Below are 18,249 nucleotides of genomic sequence, written 5' to 3'. Positions count from 1 at the left end.
CCACATAGGATAATAACACTTATTGTCCCTTAACAGGAAAAATATAAAACTCATTGGCCCCAAAAGGAAAAAGAAAACACAATTGGCACCAACAGGAACAAAAAAATGCAGCAAGCAGTAAAAGATCTAAAATCCCAAATTAAGCAGCTATCTAAGACTGTTCTTACAAACGAACAAAGGCTGGGGGAGACTTTTCAGGATGTTGAGGATCTTAAACACAGATATGATGAGCTCCAGAAATCTCACTTTCAACTGCTTAACAAGGTTGACGATCTTGAAAATAGATCGAGGAGATCGAATCTTCGGGTGCTGGGGCTCCCTGAATCATTGAAAGGTCCTGATTTGACTCTGTTTTTGCAAACGTCCCTCCTCTATTTATTGCATATTCAGGATGAATGCACTGGCTTAGTTATTGAGAGAGCCCACAGACTGGGTCCCCCACGTTCTGCACCTAATAGCAGACCACGTGTGGTCATATTTAAATGTCTGAACTTTCTCCATAAGGAGGCAATATGGTCGGCATCCAGGAAGCATAGGAATCTACAATGGGAGGGAGCTCGTTTGGCCATTTTCCAGGACTACTCCGCGGAGGTTTCCCGGGCACGTCGAGAATTTACCCCCCTTTGCTCCCGTTTGGTAAAGGCGAATAAAAAATTTGCTCTGCTCTTCCCCGCAAGACTACGTCTGTTTGATGGAAATTCTTTTCGAGACTTCACAAATCATGCAGATGCAGAAGCTTATGTCTCCGAGGCCTCCCAGGCAGATGACGACTCCTCTCAGGTGGACGACACCCTGGAGCGAGATGGCTGAGTATTGCTCCTGGACTTCTCTGTTTCCGGCTATGTCCGCCAATCTAATTTAATTTAATTATTGCTGTAGAAGCTGCTGCGGGTGTTTTTTTCCCCCCCAAAAGAACCTTTGGTCCTATACAAAGGGCCGAACCATTTTGCTTTGTTTTATGTTCTAGATTTTTCTTATTCATCTGTTGTTTTTTCCTGGATGTGCAATCTTTCTAGAATGCTTATATATGCTTAGCGGAGATATTTCCCCCTTCTACTTATGTGACAGGCTGCACTTTTCTTTGTTTGTAACAAGCTCTGTGTGCTCTGATATTTTCTGGTTATTTTTCTTATGTATATTTTCATATATTATGTTGCCGAGGGTGGGTAAGGGCGCCCCTCCCCTCACTTTTTCCTCAGGTTATCAAATTCTGGCTGGCTCAGTGGCGGTTTAAGACGGCCTCTGTGCTTGCTCGAACCGGTTGTTCTCGTTTTCTGAAGTTATGATTGTCCTTAGCAGGACTTTCTTTCACAATGTTAATGTTATATTTTATGTGTTTTCTTTGTTTTTGTCCTTCTATTCTTCTCCCCCTCCCCTTCTTCTCCTCATGTGTCCACCCTGGTATGATTGGTATTCGTTTCTCGGCGACTGTAGATATTATGGTTACTGTGCAGGTTTTCAGGTTCTCCCAGTTCATTTGATGCATGGCTAGTCTAAGGGTCGGCACGTTGAATGTGGGAGGGATCAACTCCCCAGCTAAACGCAGGAAGATTTTACTCTATCTCCGGAAGGTGGGGATGGATGTTGTTTTCATTCAGGAATCTCACCTTATGCCAAATGAGGTGGTGAAACTGAACACTATGGGTTGGTCTGTGGTAGCCTCTTCCTCTTTCTCTTCTAAGGCTAGGGGAGTGATTATATTAGCAAGACACATGGTCCCCATCTCTGTCCAAGCGATTTTAGATGACACTCAGGGTCGGTATGTACTGGCAGAGGTCACATTGTATACATCCAGGTTCCTACTCTGTAATATCTATGCTCCCAATCAGTACTCTAAGCAATTTTTCACGAACATGGTCACTAAACTACTAAATTACTCTGAAATTCTCATAATCCTGGGCGGAGATTTTAATCTATATTCTTCTTCAACCATGGATAAATCCCCTCCCCCTCGCGTTCCCCCCTCGTTACCACGTATTGGTATCCCCTATATCTGCTCGCAGTTGTCCTTAGTAGATGTGTGGCGCGCATGCTACCCATTAGAAAGGGAATTTACATGTCTCTCAGCTGCGCACCACACGTTCTCGAGGATTGATTATCTGCTGTTATCTGACTCCCTTTTCTCAAAAGTGGCTGACTCTAAAATCGAGGATATCTGTATTTCAGACCATGCTTTATGCTGGATGAAATTGATGCTCCTCTCAGAAAAATCCCCTTTTCGCTCCTGGCACTTCCCTTCTCATTTAAGTGGCTCTCTGAAATTCCGCTCCTCATTAGATGCAACGTGGCTGGATTATCAGACGCACAATGGAGAAACTCTGAGCGATGACCCTGCTCTTTTCTGGCAGGCATCAAAATCAGTTATACGGGGACACATTATTTCTTATAGCAAAAAAAGGGATTTAGATTTAAATTTACAATACTTGGAAACCCAGGCGGCCCTTACTCACTCTTTCCAGGAATTTAAATCCTCCCCCTCCCCTTCTACTAGAGAACGATACCTTACACAAAAAACACTGTTTGATACCCTCCTTTCTCAAATGGAAAAGAAATTTTCATTTTCAAGGGACTGTAGCATTTACAGATATGGCAACAAGTCTGGCAAACTGTTATCACGTTTGTTAAAAGGGAGGCACCCTAAAGTGGTCATTCACTCTCTGATCACCCAAGGTGGGGACAGAGTGCGGACCTCGGCCGAGATTGCTGAGGTGCTACAGTCTTTTTATACCACACTGTATTCACGTCCTCCTATTAACCAGACACACAAGTCTAGCTTTTGGTCTTCTACTGATCTGCCTCAAATGTCAGAGTCGCACTGTACCTCTCTTCTTGCACCTATCACCACTGAAGAAGTTTCTCTAGCAATAGCTGGGCTAAAGACTGGGAAGACTCCGGGCCCTGACAGTTTCGCCAATGACTACTATAAAATTCTATCTACTAGACTTAGCGAACCTCTCTCTGTCTTATTTAGTTCTTTTATGCATGGTGCTTCCTTGCCCCAATATTTTAATTCAGCCGTCATAAAGGTTATACCGAAGCCTGGCCGGGATCCTGAGTCTCCCAGTTCTTATCGTCCGATCTCCCTTTTAAACACGGATTATAAATTATTCACTAAAATCCTCTCTAATAGACTCAAGTTCATAGTCCCTGATATAGTGCATACTGACCAGACTGGATTTATCTGGGGTCGGCAATCAGTGAGCAATATCCGAAAGGTCTTAACTGTTATGCAGGCCTTCCAGCTCTCCAAGCCCACTGACACTAATGTACTATTGTCCATCGATGCCGAAAAGGCGTTCGACCTGGTCACTTGGGACCATTTGTATGAAACGCTCCATCGCTTTGGTGCACCTGAAGACTTTGTCTCTCTTATTTCCCGGCTTTATGAATCTCCCTCCACACAAGTTTTAGGGAATAATATTCTCTCTTCCCCTTTCCTTATCCAGAGTGGCACACAACAGGGCTGCCCCTTGTCACCTTTATTGTTTGCCTTAGCTTTAGAACCCTTAGCTGTTTCCCTGAGAAATTCTTCCAACTTTACAGGCATAAAAATCATGGACACCACGGTAAAATTATCACTGTATGCCGACGACATGCTTCTATTTATTTCTCATCCGGATACGTCCATTCCTGCGATTGTCTCCCTGATTGAACAATTTGGTTCCTTTGCGGGATACAAGATTAATATATCTAAATCCGAGCTTCTCCTCCTTTCAGGGGACTCTTCCCTCTTTCCATTACACCCGGTCCTGTCCCGATTCCCAGTGACCCGAGATAGTCTTAAATATTTAGGAGTTCAGATCCCTACTTCCCTCCCGGATCTATATGCGATTAATTTTGGGCCTATTTTGTCCAAAGTGTCTAAAATACTTACTGACTGGGCGTCTCTGCCCCTATCTCTTATGGGCCGCGCAGAAGTAATTAAATCTGTGATCTTTCCCAGGATTGCTTATTTTCTGCTTATGCTCCCTATTGCCCTCGTTGAGAAGGATGTCCTTTTCCTTAAACAATGTTTCACTAGATTTCTATGGGCCGGAAAGAGACCAAGGGTCCCCTACGCTAGATTACAGCTACTACATGAAGAGGGAGGTATGGGAATCCCGGATCCTGTCCTATTTAGCAGAGCAGCAATGTACAGGTATATCACAGACTGGCTTTGGGGCAGATCAGTATTTACGAACCTGACACTTGAACTGGCCGTATTCCATCCTTTTTCCCCTGCTGCACTCTTACACACCCCAAACTCCCGTCTCCCATCTGGGATAAAACATAATATTTTATTTTGGCACACATATCGAGCATGGCAGGCCACACACACCAAAGCACAGAGAAAACCTGACACCTCTCTTCACACTACGTTTTGGGGTAACCCATGTTTCCTTCCTGGCCTTGATAACACACACTTTTTGAGCTGGAGAGAAAAGGAGATCGCAGCTATTAGAGACATATACGACCCAGGAGGCAACGTAGTGCTTTCTTTCTCTGATATCCAGACAAAATTTGGTATTTCCCACCGAGAATTTTTTATGTACCTGCAGGCTAGACATTTTGCTCAATCCCAGTCTCATCCTATGATTTCTGAGGCTACCACAGATGGTGCTCACTAAAGATTGTCCTTACCATCTAAGCTACTTCAGAAACACCTTTAGGGTCTCATATAGGGACCGGCTCTGGGACCCTGCATTGTCTTCATGGTCCAGAGATATCCCCAATATGGGATCGAGTGCTGAATTGCTAGATAACATTTTACCCACTTTTAGATTCTTACACTCTGCCTCTTTGCAAGAGGTACACTTGAAGACGCTCCAAAGGGCATATATAGCACCTAATCAGAGGGCACACATGGTCCCAGACGACACTGGCTGCTGCATCAAATGTACTGCGCAGAGTGCCACCTTGTACCACAATATGTGGTCTTGCCGAAAAATATCTAAGTATTGGTACAAGGTGGTCGCTTATCTCAACACAGTATTTAACTTACGGTTAATAAAACGCCCGAAGGCGTGTTTGTTACTTGATTTTAGGGAGTGGTCTCTTGGGCCTGAAGATAGATACTCTCTGTTATCCTAACAATAGCCAAGAAACAAATTCTTAATTCTTAACAATTGGATCAAACCGTCTGCCCCTTCTTTGATGGCTGTGAAGCACATGACCCTCCGGATTATTTATTTTGAGAGGCGTGCTACTCTTCCTGATATTGAATTAGGGGTCAGGCGGTTTGCCAGGAAGTGGGAAAGGTATATTGATACTCTAGACCCGGATATTCAAACGTTCATCTATAAACTTTTTGAGACCACAACGTGGTACCTATATAGACAAATCGATAGAGCCTCTTGACAACTTAGGCCCATGTACTGTTCCTTTTAGATCTCCTGTTCTTTCCCTAGAAATGTAAATTTATTAATTTTAATACCCCACGCTGTATGTTCAGTCAGATGCCATATAGGAACTGAACCTTCTCTTTGGTTAGAGTGGCTAAACATGCCTGAAATGCCTTTTCACTAGTCTCACTTAAGATGTCTTTGGACGCCACTCATTCATGAGCTGATTATACTTGTATTGTCTTCCCCATTTGTTCCCCCTCCCCCCCCCCCTCCTCCTGTTTGTCTTCTTTACTGACCTCTCGGGTATATTGATGTTCTGTAAATCCTCAGGTAGATCTGGGTGCTTGGCCTTAGGTATATGATGATTTTTTATGTGGAGACGCACACTGGTACAGTCTTCATCATTTCCTAGACCTCATGTAGGTTAAGATTGTTCATCCCTTGCCTCTTACCCAAGCTTACAGCTACCGACTATGTATGTATTTGTTGATTTCACTGATGGGACTTAAAAATACCTTATGTTGAAACACTGTAACTATACCGGTTTTTCTCCGGTTTTTGGTTTGTCTATATCATGAAGGTCTTCCCTGTTCTTGTTTTTCTATAAAAAAATCTAATAAAAATTGTTGAATTAAAAAAAAAAGATGCATTATGTGTAAGAGGCATTATGTGTATCATGTGTATAAATGCATTAATAATGTGCGACATACAGTGGGTCAAAAAAGTATTTGGACAGCCCCCGATTGTGCAAGTTGACCCACTTAAAAAGATGAGAGAGGTCTGTAATTTCCATCATAGGTACACTTCAACTGTGAAAGACATAGGGCCATATGCAATTGCGGTCGAATTGCTGCAAATGTCGAAAAACTGAGCATTTTCGACAAAAAAACAACCTGTTGAATTGGATTTGACAATGCAATACAGTACTTTTCAGCAAAAAAACCTGCAGTTTCAGATTCGACTTTTTGCAATTCGACATTTTTAAAATTCGACATGTCTGCAATGGTAAAAATGCGGCTTTTCAACAAAAGTATATTCAATTGAAGAATGTCGATTCGACAACAGTGCTTTTCGACAGTCATTTCGTCAATTTCAGTCCGCCTCGTTTTGCTGTCATGATCTAATAACATTTTTTAAAAACATGTTTTTTTTGTGTTTTTTTGATTGCTAATAGCATATCTATTTATATTAGAAGGGATTATCTACTTGGTTTGTCTATTTAGGAGCCACAAGTATTATTTAATATGCGCTCAGCCAATCAGGAGGGTGCCACGATGTGGCGCTCCCTGATTGGCTGAAGGGACCCTCTTTGACAGCAGTCACGGGGGGTCCCGGCAGTCAGAGAAAGGGGTCCCATGTGTAAACATGGAACCCCTTTCAGTTCGTGGATCGTGTTTTGCGTTTTTTTATTTTGCCAAGTACGTGGATTACAAACTAAGAAGAGGACCGATCTACACTGGATTGTTGTGAGTATAATTTTATTTACAGGTACCCCGTGGATTCTACGTGGACAAGGGGACCGAGCCTCGTGTCAACATAGGTAAGTATGTGTGTATGTCCGTGTGCATGTATGTAATAAAGTTATACTGTCACGGTGTGTGTGTACTGTTTTTATTTGGGTATTTTTTTGTAGTAGAACTACAGGTACCAGCGGGCCCATTTTTCCTCCGCATGCTGGTACTTGTGGTTCTCCAAGTACCAGCTTGCGGGGACTTGTAGTTCTGCTACAAAAAAAACATTATTTTTTCTGACACATGGCTATCAGCCCCCCATCCGCCGCCCTTGGATGGGGGGGACAGCCTCGGGCTTCACCCCTGGCCCTTGGGTGGGTGGAGGGGGGGACCCCTTGATTTAAGGGGTCCCCACTCCTCCAGGGTACCCCAGCCAGGGGTGACTAGTTAGTGATTTAATGCCAGGGCCGCAAGGACCGATATAAAAGTGTCCCCCCGGCTGTGGCATTATCTCTCTGACTAGTGGAGCCCGGTGCTGGTGTTAAAAATACAGGGGACCCCTACGTGTTTTGTCCCCCATATTTTTGGCACCAGGACCGGACACAGAGCCCGGTGCTGGTTGTTAAAATACGGGGGATCCCATGTTAGTTTTTCCCCCATATTTTTACAACCAGGACCGGCTCAAAGAGCCAGATGCTGGTTATGCTTAGGAGGGGGGACCCCACGCAATTTTTTCAGGTTTTTTTTAACACTTTTGTGCCGTCCATGAAGTCGAATCCAGGACGCACACTATTGTCAATTGGTCCGTTTTTCGACAGCGGGACTGTCGAATCCGTTTTCTCTAACATCCTTGAGGATGCTGGGACTCCGTAAGGACCATGGGGAATAGACGGGCTCCGCAGGAGATAGGGCACTTTAAGAAAGCTTTGGACTCTGGGTGTGCACTGGCTCCTCCCTCTATGCCCCTCCTCCAGACCTCAGTTTTACACTGTGCCCAGAGCAAGATGGGTGCACTGCAGAGAGCTCTCCTGAGTTCTCTGCCTAGAAGCATTATTGTTTGGATTTTTTTCTACTTTTTTACAGGGAGCACTGCTGGCAACAGGCTCCCTGCATCGAGGGACTGAGGAGAGAGGGGCAGACCTTCTTGTCTAAGATAGGCTCTGCTTCCTCGGCTACTGGACACCATTAGCTCCAGAGGGGGTGAACACAGGTTCTTACTGGGCGTCCACCCCCAGAGCCGCGCCGCCGTTCTCCTCACAGAGCCAGAAGAACCGAAGTCAGAAGACGTCAGGCGGCAGAAGCCTTCAGCTTCACTGAGGTAACGCACAGCACTGCAGCTGTGCGTCATTGCTCCCATACACCTCACATACTCCGGTCACTGTAAGGGTGCAGGGCGCAGGGGGGGGCGCCCTGGGCAGCAATATTACACCTCTATTATGGCAAAAGACAATATACATGTACAGGTGGGCACTGTACATGTATATAAAAGAGCCCCCGACATATTTTAGTAAGTTTGAGCGGGACAGAAGCCCGCCGGCGAGGGGGCGGGGCTTCTCCCTCAGCACTCACCAGCGCCATTTTCTCTCCACAGCACCACTGAGAGGAAGCTCCCCGGACTCTCCCCTGCTTACACACGGTGAAGGGGTGTTTAAAAGAGAGGGGGGGGCACATAATTGGCGGATAACATATTATACAGCGCGGCTGGGGGAAAAACATTTTGTGTTGGTCTCCAGGGTCATTGCGCTGGGGTGTGTGCTGGCATACTCTCTCTCTGTCTCTCCAAAGGGCCTTGAAGGGGATACTGTCTTCAGAAAAGAGGTTCCCTGTGTGTGTGAGAAGTGTGTCGGTACGCGTGTGTCGACATGTTTGACGAGGAAGGCTCGCTTAATGTGGAGGGGGAGTGCTTGAATGTCATGTCGCTGTCGACAACACCGACACCGGAATGGGTGGATATGCTGAATGTCTTGAATGCAAATGTCAATCTATTGCATAAAAGGTTAGACAAGGCAGAAGCTAGGGATCAGTCAGATAGCCAGTCCATGCCTGTCCCTGTGGCACCAGGCCCTTCAGGGTCTCAGAAGCGCACCATATCCCAGATCGATGACACAGATACCGACACGGATACTGACTCTAGTGTCGACTATGAAGATGCAAAATTACAGCCGAGGGTGGCAAAAGGTATTCGGTACATGATTATTGCCATTAAAGAGGTTTTGCATATTACTGAGGAACCCCCTGTGCCTGACACGAGGGTACACATGTATAAAGGGAAAAAGCCTGAAGTCACCTTTTCGTCCTCATTTGAACTGAGTGAATTGTGCGAAAAGGCTTGGGAATCTCCGGATAGGAGACCACAAGTTCCCAAAAGGATTCTTATGGCGTATCCTTTTCCACAAACGGATAGGATACGATGGGACTCTTCGCCTAAAGTAGACAAGGCGCTGACACACTTGTCCAAAAAGGTGGCACTGCCTTCTCAGGATACGGCTTCCCTCAAGGATCCTGCTGATCGCAGGCAGGAAATTACCATGAAGCACATTTACACTCATTCAGGTACTATTGCTAGACCGGCTATGGCGTCGGCCTGGGTTTGTAGTACGGTTGTGGCATGGGCAGATTCCTTGTCTGCGGAGATTGACACCTTAGATAGGGATGCCATTCAAATGACCATAGAGCATATCAGAGATGCTGCCTTGTATATGAGAGATGCTCAGAGAGACATTTGTTTACTAAGCTCCAGAATAAATGCTATGTCTATTTCTGCTAGGCGGCTCTTGTGGACCCGACAGTGGACGGGAGACGCCGATTCAAAGCGGCATATGGAGTCCTTGCCTTACAAAGGGGAGGAGTTGTTTGGAGACGGCCTCTCGGACCTTGTCTCTACTGCTACGGCTGGTAAGTCACATTTCTTACCTTATGTCCCCCCGCAGCATACAAAAAAGGCACCTCATTATCAAATGCAGTCCTTTCGTTCCAATAAAAACAAAAAGGTACGGGGATCGTCCTTTGTTGCCAGAGGGAAAGGCAGGGGAAAGAAGCTGCACACAGCTAATTCCCAAGAGCAGAAGTCCTCCCCTGCGTCTGCAAAGTCCACCGCATGACGCTGGGGCTTCCCGGGGGGAGGCAGATCTAGTGGGGGCTCGTCTTCGGTTTTTCAGCCACGTCTGGGTTCACTCGCAGGTGGATCCCTGGGCATTAGAGATTGTTTCTCAAGGATACAGGCTGGAATTCTAAGACTTGCCTCCTCGCCGGTTTTTCAAGTCGGCTCTGCCGGCTTCCCCGTCAGAGAGGGAGCTAGTGTTGGCAGCAATCCAAAAATTGTATATTCAACAGGTGATTGTCACAGTTCCTCATCTCCAGCAAGGAGAGGGATATTACTCAACCCTGTTTGTGGTCCCGAAACCGGACGGTTCGGTCAGACCCATTTTAAACCTAAAATCCCTGAACCTGTACTTGAAGAGGTTCAAGTTCAAAATTGAATCACTCAGGGCGGTCATCGCCAGCCTGGAGGGGGGGGATTGGATGGTGTCCCTGGACATAAAGGATGCTTACCTTCATGTTCCGGTATTCCCCCCTCACCAGGCGTTCCTGAGATTTGCAGTGCAGGACTGTCACTACCAATTTCAGACGTTGCCGTTTGGGCTGTCCACGGCCCCGAGAATTTTCACCAAGGTAATGGCGGAAATGATGGTGCTCCTGCGCAGGCAGGGGGTCACAATTATCCCATACTTGGACAATCTCCTCATAAAGGTGAGATCTCGGGAGAAGTTGCTGGACAGCGTGTCTCTGTCCATGAAGACGTTGCAGTTACACGGCTGGATTCTCAATATACCGAAGTCCCAGCTAGCCCCTACAACGCGTCTAACTTTTTTGGGCCTGATTCTAGACACAGACCAGAAAAAGGTTTTTCTTCCGGTCGAAAAGGTTCAGGAGCTCATAGCCCTGGTCAGGAACCTATTAAAACCAAAACAGGTTTCAGTGCATCATTGCACGTGGGTCCTGGGGAAGATGGTGGCTTCATACGAGGCCATCCCTTTCAGCAGGTTCCATGCGAGGACTTTTCAATGGGACCTCTTGGACAAGTGGTCCGGGTCCCATTTACAAATGCATTGAAGGATCACCCTGTCTCCCAGGACCAGGGTATCTCTCCTGTGGTGGCTGCACAGTGCTCACCTACTAGAGGGTCGCAGGTTCGGCATTCAGGACTGGGTCCTGGTGACCACGGACGCAAGCCTCCGAGGCTGGGGAGCACGCACACTGGGAAGAAATTTCCAAGGTCTCTGGTCAAATCTAGAGACTTGTCTCCACATCAACGTCCTGGAGTTGAGGGCCATATACAACGCCCTGCGTCAAGCGGAGGAATTGCTTCGGGAAAAACCGGTTCTGATTCAGTCAGACAATGTCACGGCAGTGGCTCATATAAACCGCCAAGGCGGAACGAGGAGCAGAGTGGCCATGGCAGAAGCGACTAGGATTCTACGCTGGGCAGAAGGCCATGTAAGCGCGCTATCAGCAGTGTTCATCCCGGGGGTGGACACCTGGGAGGCGGACTTCCTCAGCAGGCACGACCTGCATCCGGGAGAGTGGGGACTTCATAAAGAAGTCTTCGCACAGATCACGGGTCGGTGGGGACTGCCTCAAATAGACATGATGGCATCCCGTCTCAACAAAAAGCTAAAGCGGTATTGCGCCAGGTCAAGGGAACCCTCAGATCGGTCTATGTGTTTCCTCCTCTTCCTCTCATACCCAAAGTGTTGAGAATAATAAGAATAAGCAGGGTCAGAACAATCCTCATTGTTCCAGATTGGCCACGGAGGACTTGGTATCCGGAGCTGCAAGAGTTGCTCACAGAAGATCCGTGGCCTCTTCCTCTAAGGCAGGACCTGCTGCGGCAGGGGCCCTGTCTGTTCCAAGACTTACCGCGGCTGCGTTTGACGGCATGGCGGTTGAACGCCGGATCCTAGCGGAAAAAGGGATTCCGGAGGAGGTCATTACTACCCTGATCAAGGCTAGGAAAGACGTGACGTTAAAACATTATCACCGTATATGGCGAAAATATGTTTCCTGGTGTGAGGCCAGAGCTGCTCCTACGGAGGAGTTCCATTTGGGCCGTCTACTTCACTTCCTTCAAACAGGAGTGACTTTGGGCCTAAAATTAGGGTCCATAAAGGTCCAAATTTCGGCCTTATCCATTTTCTTTCAAAGAGAATTAGCCTCTCTTCCTGAAGTACAGACTTTTGTGAAGGGTGTGCTGCACATTCAGCCTCCCTTTGTGCCTCCGGTGGCGCCTTGGGATCTTAACGTGGTGTTACGTTTCCTCAAGTCACCTTGGTTTGAACCACTCAAAACTGTGGAGTTGAAATACCTCACGTGGAAAGTGGTCATGTTGTTGGCATTGGCTTCGGCAAGACGTGTTTCAGAATTGGCGGCTTTATCACATAAAAGCCCATACTTGGTTTTTCACGTGGATAGGGCAGAGTTGAGGACTCGTCCTCAAATTCTGCCAAAAGTGGTCTCATCTTTTCATGTGAACCAACCTATTGTCGTGCCTGTGGCTACACGGGACTTGGAGGATTCCGAGTCCCTGGATGTGGTCAGGGCTTTGAAGATTTATGTGACCAGAACGGCTAGAATCAGGAAGACTGAAGCTCTGTTTGTTCTGTATGCGGCCAACAAGGTTGGCGCTCCTGCTTCAAAGCAGACTATTGCTCGCTGGATCTGTAATACGATTCAGCAGGCGCATTCTACGGCAGGTTTGCCATTGCCTAAATCGGTTAAGGCCCATTCCACTAGGAAAGTGGGCTCTTCTTGGGCGGCTGCCCGAGGGGTCTCGGCATTGCAATTGTGCCGAGCTGCTACTTGGTCGGGTTCAAACACCTTTGCAAAGTTCTACAAGTTTGATACCCTGGCTGAGGAGGACCTCATGTTTGCTCAATCGGTGCTGCAGAGTCATCCGCACTCTCCCGCCCGTTTGGGAGCTTTGGTATAATCCCCATGGTCCTTACGGAGTCCCAGCATCCTCAAGGACATTAGAGAAAATAAGATTTTACTTACCGGTAAATCTATTTCTCGTAGTCCGTAGAGGATGCTGGGCGCCCGTCCCAAGTGCGGACTTCTTCTGCAAGACTTGTATATAGTTGTTGCTTACATAAGGGTTATGTTATAGTTTATCGGTTTAACCGAGGCTATGTTGTTGTTCATACTGTTGACTGAGTAGTGTATCACAAGTTATACGGTGTGATTGGTGTGGCTGGTATGGCTCTTGCCCTTAGATTTACAAAAATCCTTCCTCGTACTGTCCATCTTCTCTGGGCACAGTTTCCCTAACTGAGGTCTGGAGGAGGGGCATAGAGGGAGGAGCCAGTGCACACCCAGAGTCCAAAGCTTTCTTAAAGTGCCCATGTCTCCTGCGGAGCCCGTCTATTCCCCATGGTCCTTACGGAGTCCCAGCATCCTCTACGGACTACGAGAAATAGATTTACCGGTAAGTAAAATCTTATTTTTTATTGAATATGTCGAATTCGGGTCCCGGTGGCCGGGATTCGACGGTCGAATTGTGTCGAATACAAAAACGGTCGAATTCCAGCCGGAATTCGACGCAATTGCATATATCCCAGAATCTGAAAAAATAACAAAAAAACAGGAAATCACATTGTATGATCTTTTAAAAATTGACTTGTATATCCTTGTGGAAAACAAATATTTGGACACCTACCAAGCAGCAAGATTTCTAGCTCTCACAGACCTGTTACTTCTTCTTTAAGAAGTTCTTCTATCCTCCACTCGTTACCTGTATTAATAGCACCTGTTTGAACTGGTTATCTGTATAAAAGACACCTGTCCACACCCTCACCACCCATGGCCAAGACCAGTGAGCTGTCTAAGGACACCAGGGACAAAATTGTAGAGCTGCACAAGGCTGGGATGAGCTACTCGACAATAGGCAAGCAGCTTGGTGAGAAGAGATCAACTGTTGGTGCAATTATTCAAAAATGGAAGAAATACAAGATCACTGACAATCTCCCTCTACCTGGGGCTCCATGCAAGATCTCACCTAATGGGGTATCAATGATCATGAGAACGGTGAGGTATCAGCCCAGAACTACACAGGGAGATCTGGTCAATGACCTCAAGAGAGCTGGGACCACAGTCCCAAAGGTTACCATTAGTAACACACTACTTCGTCATGGATTGAAATCCTGCAGCGCCCGAAAGGTCCCCCTGCTTAAGCCAGCACATGTCCAGGCCCGTCTAAAGTTTGCCAGTTACCATCTGGATGATCCAGAGGAGGATTGGGAGAATGTAATGTGGTCAGATGAGAGCAAAATCGAACTTTTTGGTATAAACTTCACTCGCCGTGTTTGGAGGGAGAAGAATGATGAATGGCATCCCAATGACACCATACCCACTGTGAAGCATGGGGGTGGAAACATCATGCTTTGGGGCTGATTTTCTGCAAAGGGGACAGGACGACTGATCCATATTAAGGAGAGGATGAATGGGGCCATGTATTGTGAGATTTTGGGCAAAAACCTCCTTCCCTCAGTAAGAGCATTGAAGATGGAACGTGGCTGGGTCTTACAGCATGACAATGATCCCAAACACACCGCCCGGGCAACTAAGGAGTGGCTCCGTAAGAAGCATTTCAAGGTCCTGCAGTGGCCTATCCAGTCTCCAGACCTCAACCCAATAGAAAATAGGGAGTTGAAAGTCAGCCCCAAAACATGACAGATCTAGAGAAGATCTGCATGGAAGAGTGGGACAAAATACCTGTTACAGTGTGTGCAAACCTGGTCAAGAACTACAGCAAACGTTTGGCCTCTGTAATTGCCATCCGAGATTATATTACAAAGTATTGAGTTAAACTTTTTGATTGACCAAATATTTATTTTCCGCAAGAATATACAAATAAATTGGTTAAAAATCATACAATGTGATTTCCCGTGTTTTTTTGTTTTTTTTCCAGATTCTGTCTCTCACAGTTGAAGTGTACCTATGATGGAAATTCTCTCATCTTTTTAAGTGGGTCAACTTGCACAATCGGTGGCTGTCCAAATACTTTTTTGACCCACTGTATGTGTAAGAGGCATTATATGTGTCATTTTGTGTATAAGAGCATAAATAAAGGTTGGCACAATGTGTAAGGTGCATTATGTTTATAATGACATTAATAATATGTGTCATACAGTGCATCTGGAAAGTATTCACAGCGCTTCACTTTTTCCACATTTTGTTATGTTACAGCCTTATTCCAAAATGGAATAAATTCATTTTCCCTCAAAATTCTGCACACAATACCACATAATGACAACGTGAAAAAAAGTTGTTTTTTTTAGATTATTGCAAATGTATTACAAATAAAAAAACTAAGAAATCACATGTACATAAATATTCACAGCCTTTGCTTCATACTTTGTTGATGAACCTTTGGGAGCAATTACAGCCTCAAGTCTTTTTGTAACCCTAATTAGGGTTTAAACATATATATGTGAACAGAAATAGGTAAAAGTGAGGTAACTTTATATGTATAATTTATATATTTACACTTTATATTGTTCTCTCTGTTGTAATACAAGGTAGACAATGTAAGAAGGAAAAATAATTCATGTATTTACCCTAGTCATATGTATTTTTATTGGCCCTCATTCCGAGTTGTTCGCTCGCAAGCGGATTTTAGCAGATTTGCTCACGCTAAGCCGCCGCCTACTGGGAGTGAATCTTAGCATCTTAAAATTGCGAACGATATATTCGCAATATTGCGATTACACACCTCGTAGCAGTTTCTGAGTAGCTTCAGACTTACTCGGCATCTGCGATCAGTTCAGTGCTTGTCGTTCCTGGTTTGACGTCACAAACACACCCAGCGTTCGCCCAGACACTCCTCCGTTTCTCCGGCCACTCCTGCGTTTTTTCCGGAAACGGTAGCGTTTTTTCACACACGCCCATAAAACGGCCTGTTTCCGCCCAGTAACACCCATTTCCTGTCAATCACATTACGATCGCCAGAACGATGAAAAAGCCGTGAGTAAAATTCCTAACTGCATAGCAAATTTACTTGGCGCAGTCGCAGTGCGAACATTGCGCATGCGCATTAAGCGGAAAATCGCTGCGATGCGAAGATTTTTACCGAGCGAACAACTCGGAATGAGGGCCATTGATATGTATTCATATACATGCTAAATATATTATATGTGTAAACCTATTAATGTACACCAGAATTAGCCCCAATCACGTATTGCTGCCACCCTCATAATATCCATACAGGTAGAGCGCTGATTACATCTGTAATTACTATTAATGTACACATTGGTGGCCAGCAGGGCCGGCCCCATAATTACGCATATTACGCAGATGAGTACGGCGCCGCACATAGAGGGCGCTCACTCAGTCTGCTATCATTCAACAAAGCAGCGCTCAGCACAGCCCAGTGACTCTGTATTACTCACTGTGCTGCTGCGGCTGCCTGCTCGGCGAACGTGGCTCCTCCTCCCTGTGTGCAGTGTGCATATCTGTAATGAGCGGCGGGACGTCATGACGTCACGCCGCACATTACAACATGCGCAACCTGTGCTTGGGCAGGCCGCTGGCCGCCGCGCCATTGCCGCTGCGCCTCGTGTGACGGTGGTGAGTGCTTGCCTGACCAGAGGAGACATCTTTGAGCGGGTCCCGCGCACAGGCCGCACTGCTTGCTTCCCTGACTGCCGCTGACGGAGAGAGGAGGTAGAGACTCTCTCTGAATGGAGTGGAGAATGTTCTTGGAGATCCTGATTCCTGGGCTGGCAGGCAGTGTAAAGGAAATTGTACAGGCTAAAGCACAACATCATGAATATCTGTATTTTTTTTCATATATAAATATATATAAAATATATATTCACTTGCATATATAATATATATAGACTAGTCTATAATTATTACAGGGGAGCAATCTTCTGTACATCATGTGTGCTGTTGCAATTTTTTCTGTGGGCAGGGGGCTCAAAACTTGCAGATGGCATGGCCCCCTCATTAATTAATGTTATTTTTTTTTTTGTAAAACTATTTTATTATTTTCAAAGAATATAATGTTACATACAATGGCAATCCAAACATAAATCCCCTCTTGGGGGCATAGACAAATAAACAGAAATATATAGCCTCACATTTCTGATATAGCGGGCAACAATTTGTACTATAACTTGTCAAATACAACTTTGCATGCCATGCATAGACACAATATTAGTGGAAACTAGAGATGAGCGGGTTCGGTTTCTCTGAATCCGAACCCGCCAGAACTTCATGTTTTTTTTCACGGGTCCGAGCGACTCGGATCTTCCCGCCTTGCTCGGTTAACCCGAGCGCGCCCGAACGTCATCATGACGCTGTCGGATTCTCGCGAGGCTCGGATTCTATCGCGAGACTCGGATTCTATATAAGGAGCCGCACGTCGCCGCCATTTTCACACTTGCATTGAGATTGATAGGGAGAGGACGTGGCTGGCGTGCTCTCCGTTTAGACACTTGATTTACTAATTTTGGGGAGCATTAGGAGTACTCAGTAGTGTACAGTGCAGAGTTTTGCTGATAGTGACCAGTGACTGACTGACTGACCACCACTTTTATTTATAATCCGTTCTCTGCCTGAAAAAAGCGATACACAGCACACAGTGACTCAGTCACATACCATATCTGTGTGCACTGCTCAGGCTCAGGCCAGTGTGCTGCATCATCTATTATCTATATATAATATTATATATATCTGTCTGACTGCTCAGCTCACACAGCTTATAATTGTGGGGGAGACTGGGGAGCACTACTGCAGTGCCAGTTATAGGTTATAGCAGGAGCCAGGAGTACATAATATAATCCGTTCTCTGCCTGAAAAAAGCGATACACAGCACACAGTGACTCAGTCACATACCATATCTGTGTGCACTGCTCAGGCTCAGGCCAGTGTGCTGCATCATCTATTATCTATATATAATATTATATATATCTGTCTGACTGCTCAGCTCACACAGCTTATAATTGTGGGGGAGACTGGGGAGCACTACTGCAGTGCCAGTTATAGGTTATAGCAGGAGCCAGGAGTACATAATATATTATATAGTGAGTGACCACCAGACACACAGTGCAGTTTATTTAATATATCCGTTCTCTGCCTGAAAAAAGCGATACACACAGTGACTCAGTCAGTCACATACCATATCTGTGTGCACTGCTCAGGCTCAGGCCAGTGTGCTGCATCATCTATATATATTATATATCTGTCTGACTGCTCAGCTCACACAGCTTATAATTGTGGGGGAGACTGGGGAGCACTACTGCAGTGCCAGTTATAGGTTATAGCAGGAGCCAGGAGTACATAATATTATATTAAAATTAAACAGTGCACACTTTTGCTGCAGGAGTGCCACTGCCAGTGTGACTAGTGACCAGTGACCTGACCACCAGTATATAATATTAGTAGTATACTATCTCTTTATCAACCAGTCTATA

Source organism: Pseudophryne corroboree, chromosome 4 (genome assembly GCF_028390025.1).
Source record: "Pseudophryne corroboree isolate aPseCor3 chromosome 4, aPseCor3.hap2, whole genome shotgun sequence".
Taxonomy (NCBI): domain Eukaryota; kingdom Metazoa; phylum Chordata; class Amphibia; order Anura; family Myobatrachidae; genus Pseudophryne; species Pseudophryne corroboree.
Note: the sequence above shows the minus strand (reverse complement) of the source record.